At 33.9% G+C, this 7,023-nt stretch overlaps 1 long non-coding RNA gene across 1 annotated transcript; it reads left to right on the forward strand.

The window, feature by feature from the left end:
• The first annotated feature begins 402 nt into the window (after positions 1–402).
• On the forward strand, positions 403–5,180 carry LOC127721514 (uncharacterized). The gene is made up of 3 exons (XR_007991276.1): positions 403–1,310; positions 3,459–3,546; positions 4,717–5,180. It is a non-coding gene; the product is annotated as an uncharacterized LOC127721514 (long non-coding RNA).
• The last annotated feature ends 1,843 nt before the right edge of the window (positions 5,181–7,023 follow it).

Genomic DNA, 7,023 nt, shown 5'->3' on the forward strand with positions numbered 1-7,023 from the left:
GTTTATAAATTGATAAATTGTTTAGAAACTAAAGGTTCCAACCTTCTCTCTCTTTCTATGATTAAAGTACAGTATTGATTTTTTTTTAATATCTCGTTTAATAATTATTTGATATCAACAACATTTCAAATATACTTAGTATATTATGATTAAAATTCAGATTTATCGGAACTCGCGTGGTCATCGAATTTTTCAATTAAATTGCATATTATTTGAAATATTATTAAAAACTTTACCAAAATAAATGAACAGGATGGTTTTAAACAATTGCAAACTAGAATTTAATTGCAATGACAAATTAATGAAATATTCAGTGAAATATGAAGAAAAAACAGTTTCGTAATAGGAGAATTTAATTAGTTAACCGAACCTTTATCGTGAAGTTATAAATTAAAAGGATACAGCACAACGAAAGCATCCGGATTCCATCCGGGTTTAACTCGGAAACGGACAAAATCTGAAAGCGCAATTCATGTTATTTCATACTGTTCATCTAGTAGAAGGCTAATTATCGCAAAACATCTGAAATATCAACCAGTGATATGGATAACTCGATAGGAAAACTTTTGTGTAAGAGATCCATGTATGTACGTTAACAGATCACATCATGTGCACTTACATCGTCTACGTCAGCACATGAATTTATTAGTAAATGTATACTTAATAGAATCAATTAACTAGTACATTAATCGACAATTTTACAAAGTCTACATCATGCGTAATTCTATGACTTTCGATAGTCGTGAAGATTAGGAACAAGCGAAGGAATATTGAGAGAAATGAATGCGTGATATTTTCATTGCGTTGCACTTCATTGAATATAAGAACCTTTTTTTTTCACGTAAAATATCATAAAAACTTAGAAAGGACAAGTTATCATTTACATAATCTGGATATTTTATTTTCTCGTTAGGTGACAGTTACATCTTTTAAGTTTTAATTAAAAGGACTGAAGTTATAGTACTGGAACGAGAAACCAAGAAAAGAGCCATATAAAAATGGGACAGTCAAAAGCGATATTCCTATTTATTGCTTTATCAACATTTCAAATTAACTACGGACAAAATTGTAAAATTGACCGAAAAGAAATCAATGATACAGTTGAAGGAAAACAGTTGACGCCCTTTTATAAAACGTTTTTTTCTCTTGGACCACAAGCCTGTTTTAACGAGTGTATCCGGAGAGCAGACTGTGCGTTTTTCAACTTCAAACGGGAGTCGCGTTTGTGTGAACTTTGTAACAATACAAAGGGATCATCTGAACAAGATGCCACGGGCTACTTCTATAAGGATGTAACAAGAGAGAGAGGCGTAAGTTATTTGTTAGTTATATTTAGTATTACAATTTAAAGTTTAAGAATAAGCATACAAATAAAAAGTTGCAAGTAAGAAAAATTAATAAGTTTAACTTTTCTCCGCAAATTTGAATATTTGAATTCATTGAAAAAGACAGAACGATGTAAATGTAGGCGCTTATACAGGTCATACAGGATTTTTAGGATATTGAACGGGGCGCGACCGTAACAAAATCCATAAATATTTTTTTAGACGTTTTTATGGCCTAAAATAGTTTTTTGGCTGATTTTAGGGAAATTCCCAATGGTTGTTTTAATTCGCCGGACGCACCCCCGCTTGAATACACTTCTGAAATTACACAATGAAACTTACACGTCGAGAAAGTGCAGACGACACCATTGCCCGAAGAAAAAGACAAAAATATGCCAAAAGGGCAGACAACACCATTGTCGGTAGAAAAAGACAAAAATCCACCAAAACGGACAGACAACACCATTGTCCGTAAGACAATAATCAGCCAAGAGGACAGACAACACCATTGTCCGTAGAAAAAGACAATAATTCACATACAATCTACATGTATTTACTTTTTAGTATATAATAAACAACCATTCTGCATAGCTGTATTTAAGTATTTGTCTGGAGTCAATAAAAGGAGAAACAAGGAAAGCAACCCAAATACGGAATTGGTCAAGACACTCAGAAGTCAATATACAGATTTCATCAATTGACGAGATGTATCATTGTTTTTGGGGAATTGGGGGTATCACCATTGCTTATTTGCATTTTTAGTATAAGTTATCAATTTCTTATTTCTGCAATAATTGTTATTTTGGTCTCAATTTTTACGACAATAACAATATATCCGTTGCTAATGGCAACCTGAAAGACATGGGAAACGATAAACATTAACATAGATTCCAATATTTTAAGATTGACCAACCAATGGTGCTATAGCAGGTGTTCGAGAAAAATGTACGTCGTTTGCTATGTAATGACATAACATATGCTCCTAAGGACTGTCCAAAGTTCAAAATTTAGTGGAAATAAAAAAATGTCTTGACTCAAAGTTTTGGTTGAGGATCGTTAACAATACCCCCCCCTCCCCCAAACAAAAATGAAAATCATAAAAAAAAGATAATCATTATCTATAGAGTCTCATAAGTCTTTATAGGCTGGGTGCTGATCTTTTTTTTTTATGTAATTGTACTTGTAAATATTTACTGTTGTGTAAAATCAATACGTGACACTTTAATAAAATAAATTTATCTTATCTATTATCATCATATCATCATTAACAACTAAAATTGAGAATGGAAACGGAGAATGTGTCAAAGAGACAACAACCCGACCAAAGAGCAGAAAACAGCCGAAGGCCACCAATGGGTCTTCAACACATTTTCCACCCGGAGGCGGGCTTCAGCTGACCCCTAAACAATAATGTATTCTAGTTCAGCGAAAATGGACGTCACACTAAACTCAGAAACATATAAATGAACCAAAATTAAAAAAAAACTTACAAGACTAACAAAGGCCAGAGGTTCCTGACTTGGGACAGGCGCAAACATGCGGCATATTGCCAGAAAAGCGTTAAGAAAACAACACCAAGTCGCTTTTTGAAAATTTACGCTTCTATTCAGATATGTTGATAAAGTATTACAACCTCTAAACAATAATAAGGCTATAAACCAAAAATTAAAGCAAACAAAAAATACTGTTTAAGAGAATACATGACAACTTCTGGACTCCTTTATTATAGGCCATTTCAGAATATAATGCATTTTGGGTATTATTTTCAAAAGCGTACACCAAAACGTTGTCATCGGTTCAACATTTCTTCAACAATGGATACTCAACCAATGACGTGACGTTATTTTTATTTATGGGTACGATAAACGAATTTACCCATAGTCCTTAAGATTCTGAAACGGCGAATTCTAAGCGGGTTGAGAACTCGAAACTCCAAATGATTTCTCTTGTATAGTACATTGGAATTAACTGAAAAGGGACATATTGTATAGGCTAACAAATTAATGTTAGTGCGACCAAAAGAAAAGTAAATTTTTTTAATGACGACAAAAAATCCTGCAATCAATTCGGAGAAGGCAAATATTTTTCGATTAGTTTAAATATGAATGTGACCACGGTTATTCTTTGTTTTAGGGGCAAAACGATCCATGCGCAGGAACTTCCTGCTCCAACGGTGAAATATGTATTGTTCTATACAACAAGAGGACAGTTTGTATAGTAGGTACGTAAAGAGTAGAGAAGTTCCGAAATGACTCTGTCAAAGAAAAACCCTAATGCCATAAATGTTTATGATATACACCTTAGTACGGTCAAACATCACAAGGTTTATTGTTTTTCCGGTTTAAAGCACTTCTGTGTTGTTAGATTGCTGGCTCATTGACGTGATTCCACGCGTTATCTCATTAAAAACTGAAGAACACGATGTCCGTTCAAAATTGATTTAAAGTAGATAACATTAACTGGTAGGGAATACTTGATAATGTAGACAAAACAACAACAACAACAACAAAAAAACCAAATAAACAAACAAACAAAAAACGACCATATTCTAATTTTGACTTTAAAACAATAACATAGATTTCGCAATGAACAATAATAGTTATTACCCGAATGTTTAGATTGATGTACGATTTATCTTTGTATTGGACCATTCCATTTAATATCTGAAAAGTATGTAGTATGTTTTTTCAGAGTGGTATCAAAAGTTATTTCGTAGGAGTACTGATTGGCTCATAATGTATCTGAGGGTACCCATTTTTTGTATCTGAGGGGTCATAAATATGTACAAATGAGGGATTGATGGCACGATTTTGCATCTGAGGGATTGACATTTGCCTGAAAATGTTTTTAGGGGGTTCTTTGACAAGGTAACTATCCATTCCTCTTTTCTTTTATTAAATGGAATGGCCCATTACGAGTATGACACTACGAATAGATACAATTATTTCTGCAGGAATGACTTTACAGGTATTTGTATTGTTTCTTGGAAAACTGTCGAAATACACCGTTCCTGTCGGAATTTTCGAGATAAAATCCTTTATCTTCTTAATTTTATATTCTGGGAGGGGAGATTTTGGAAAAGAATATTCTGACTTGGTAATGTAGGAAAATAAAAAAAAAACTTTGTCAAAGACAGAATGTAAATTGATATTTTGTCCAACAATATGCAGAATAATGCAGTAAACAATTCTGTACAATATAATTGTGAAATATACATAAATGTTCTCGCGATTTCCTGTGCAAAGTAAATAAGCGGTACTAGCAAAAAACGAAAATGTATAGTCTTTTGGGAAAAAGACAATCATAACTCCCTTCCCCCGCCGAATATTAAATGGTCGGGATATAGTTAGAATGAAAATTGAGATATTTAATACATTCATTTTTTTTACAGACGGTTGACAGTCGTCGGCAGAGAGGATTCTTGTAAGATTTGCTGGTACAGAACACCTAAGGGAGTTAACTCTTAAAAATCAGCTGAACGTTTTAATCACATACTATTATTGAAGAGAAATCAATCTTCTCATTGATCAAAATTAGTTTTTGTCAAACTGCTATATATCCAATGAAATTATTACTGTAAATTGTGTGGTTTAAATTTCTTGAAATTTTTATATTTTTGTCAGCAGTCCAAAGCTAGTATTTTGTCAAAAGTTAAAGAAAATTAAACGAGCCAAATTTATCTTAGTCAAAGTGTTGGTACCTCCTTAATACGATAAACACGATGAAAGGGCGACTGTACTTATCTATTTGATTATACATTTTTTTTAATGTAAGTGTAATACTTTGTAATAATACCTTATAACATGGGAACTATTATATTAAAAGTTTAGTATGAATAAAATTGAATATAAAACACGACAGCAAATATGCATTTATTACAGCAAATATGCATTTATTACAGCAAATATGCATTTATTACAGCAATTTGTTCGAGGTTGGAACTGTCAGAATTTGTTCTCGGTTGGAACTGCCAGATTCTGTTCTAGGGTGGAACTGTTAGAAATTGTTTCAGGGTGGAACTGTCAGAACTTGCTCTAGGATGGAACTATCAGAATTTGTTCTCGGTTGGAACTGTCAGAATCTGTTCTAGGTTGGAACTGTCAGAATCCGTTTTTAGGATGGAACTGTCAGAATCTGTTCTAGGTTTGACTTTCAATCTGTTCTAGAGGGAACTTTCAGAATCTGTTTTAGGGTGGAACTGTCAGAATATGTTCTAAGATAGAACTGCCAGAATCTGTTCTAGGGTGGATTTATCAAAATATGTTCTAGGATAGAACTGTCAGAATCTGTTCTAGGGTGAAACTGTCAGAATCTGTTCTAGGATGAAACTGTCAGAATCTGTTCGAGGTTGGAACTGTTAGAATTTGTTCTTGGTTGGAACTGCCAGAATCTGTTCTATTGTGGAACTGTCAGAATTTGTTCTAGGCTGGAACTGTCAGAATTTGCTCAGGGTGGAACTATCAGAATTTGTTCTAGGGTGGAACTGTCAGAATCTGTTCTAGGTTGGAATTGTTAGAATCTGTTCAAGGGTGGAACTGTCAGAATCTGTTCTAGGGAAGAACTGCCATAATCTGTTCTAGGGTGGAATTGTCAGAATCTGTTCTAAGGTGGAACTGTCAGATATGTACTAGGCTGAAATTGTAAAATTTGTTCTAGGCTGGAAATGACATCAACTATAGGTCAACGTACAGCTTTCAAAATGCACAAAATCCAAACATTATAGTAAGCTTTAAAAGGCCACGAGATGACAAAGTGCAAGTAATTCAAACGAGAACTTATCAATTAGAAACACATGATAATGGAAAATATATTCTCCTTATCACATTCATTTAGCATGTTACCAAAACATGCTCTGTTGATAATGCGGCCTAACAGTAGCTTATGGTTGCGACGAATCTCAACATTTATGGTAGAATATAATGTTTATTACACGAAGTGTGTCACATGTGGAGCATTATCCCTACCAGAGCACCTGAGATCCCCCCTGGTTTTCCTGGTTTTAGTATGGTTAATATTGCTCAGCCTACAGCTTTCTAGGTTTTAGTTTTTTTATATAAATAAGAAGATATGGTATGAGTGCCAATGGTACAACTCTCCATCCAAGTCACAATGTATAAAAAGTTAACAATTATATGTCAAAGTACGGCCTTCAACACGGAGCCTTGGCTCACACCGAACAGCAAGCTGTAAAGGGCTCCAAAATGACTAGTGTAAAACAATTCAAACAGAAAACCAACGGTCACTTTTCAAGAGCTCACTTTTTAGTGTATCATCACCTAATGGTACTGAAGTTGACATTGTTACACCCATTGTTGCCGTAATTGGTATATATACTGTAAATTCATAAATTATTGCGATGTTTTTATTAACGTGAATAATGCGACTAGGTGAGTATAGCAGTCAGAAGAACTTGCATTCTGATATTTGATACATATATCTGTATACAGCTTTTCCTGAAATCACAATAATTTATCTCACATTTTTGTCCATTCTTGAAAAAAACAAAACCACTGAACAACAGGCGCCTGACTTAGGACAGGTGCATAAAAATGCAGCGGGCTTAAACGTTTTAACAGGCGCCAACCTTCACCCTAACCTTAGACAGTAGTGCAACACCACAACATAAAACGACACACTATAAAATATTAATTGAAATGGCTTAACTCGATCAAAAAGACATTTAAACAAGAACAAGTAA

The sequence above is a fragment of the Mytilus californianus genome, unplaced genomic scaffold (assembly GCF_021869535.1).
Source record: "Mytilus californianus isolate M0D057914Y unplaced genomic scaffold, xbMytCali1.0.p SCAF_12, whole genome shotgun sequence".
NCBI classification, from domain to species: domain Eukaryota; kingdom Metazoa; phylum Mollusca; class Bivalvia; order Mytilida; family Mytilidae; genus Mytilus; species Mytilus californianus.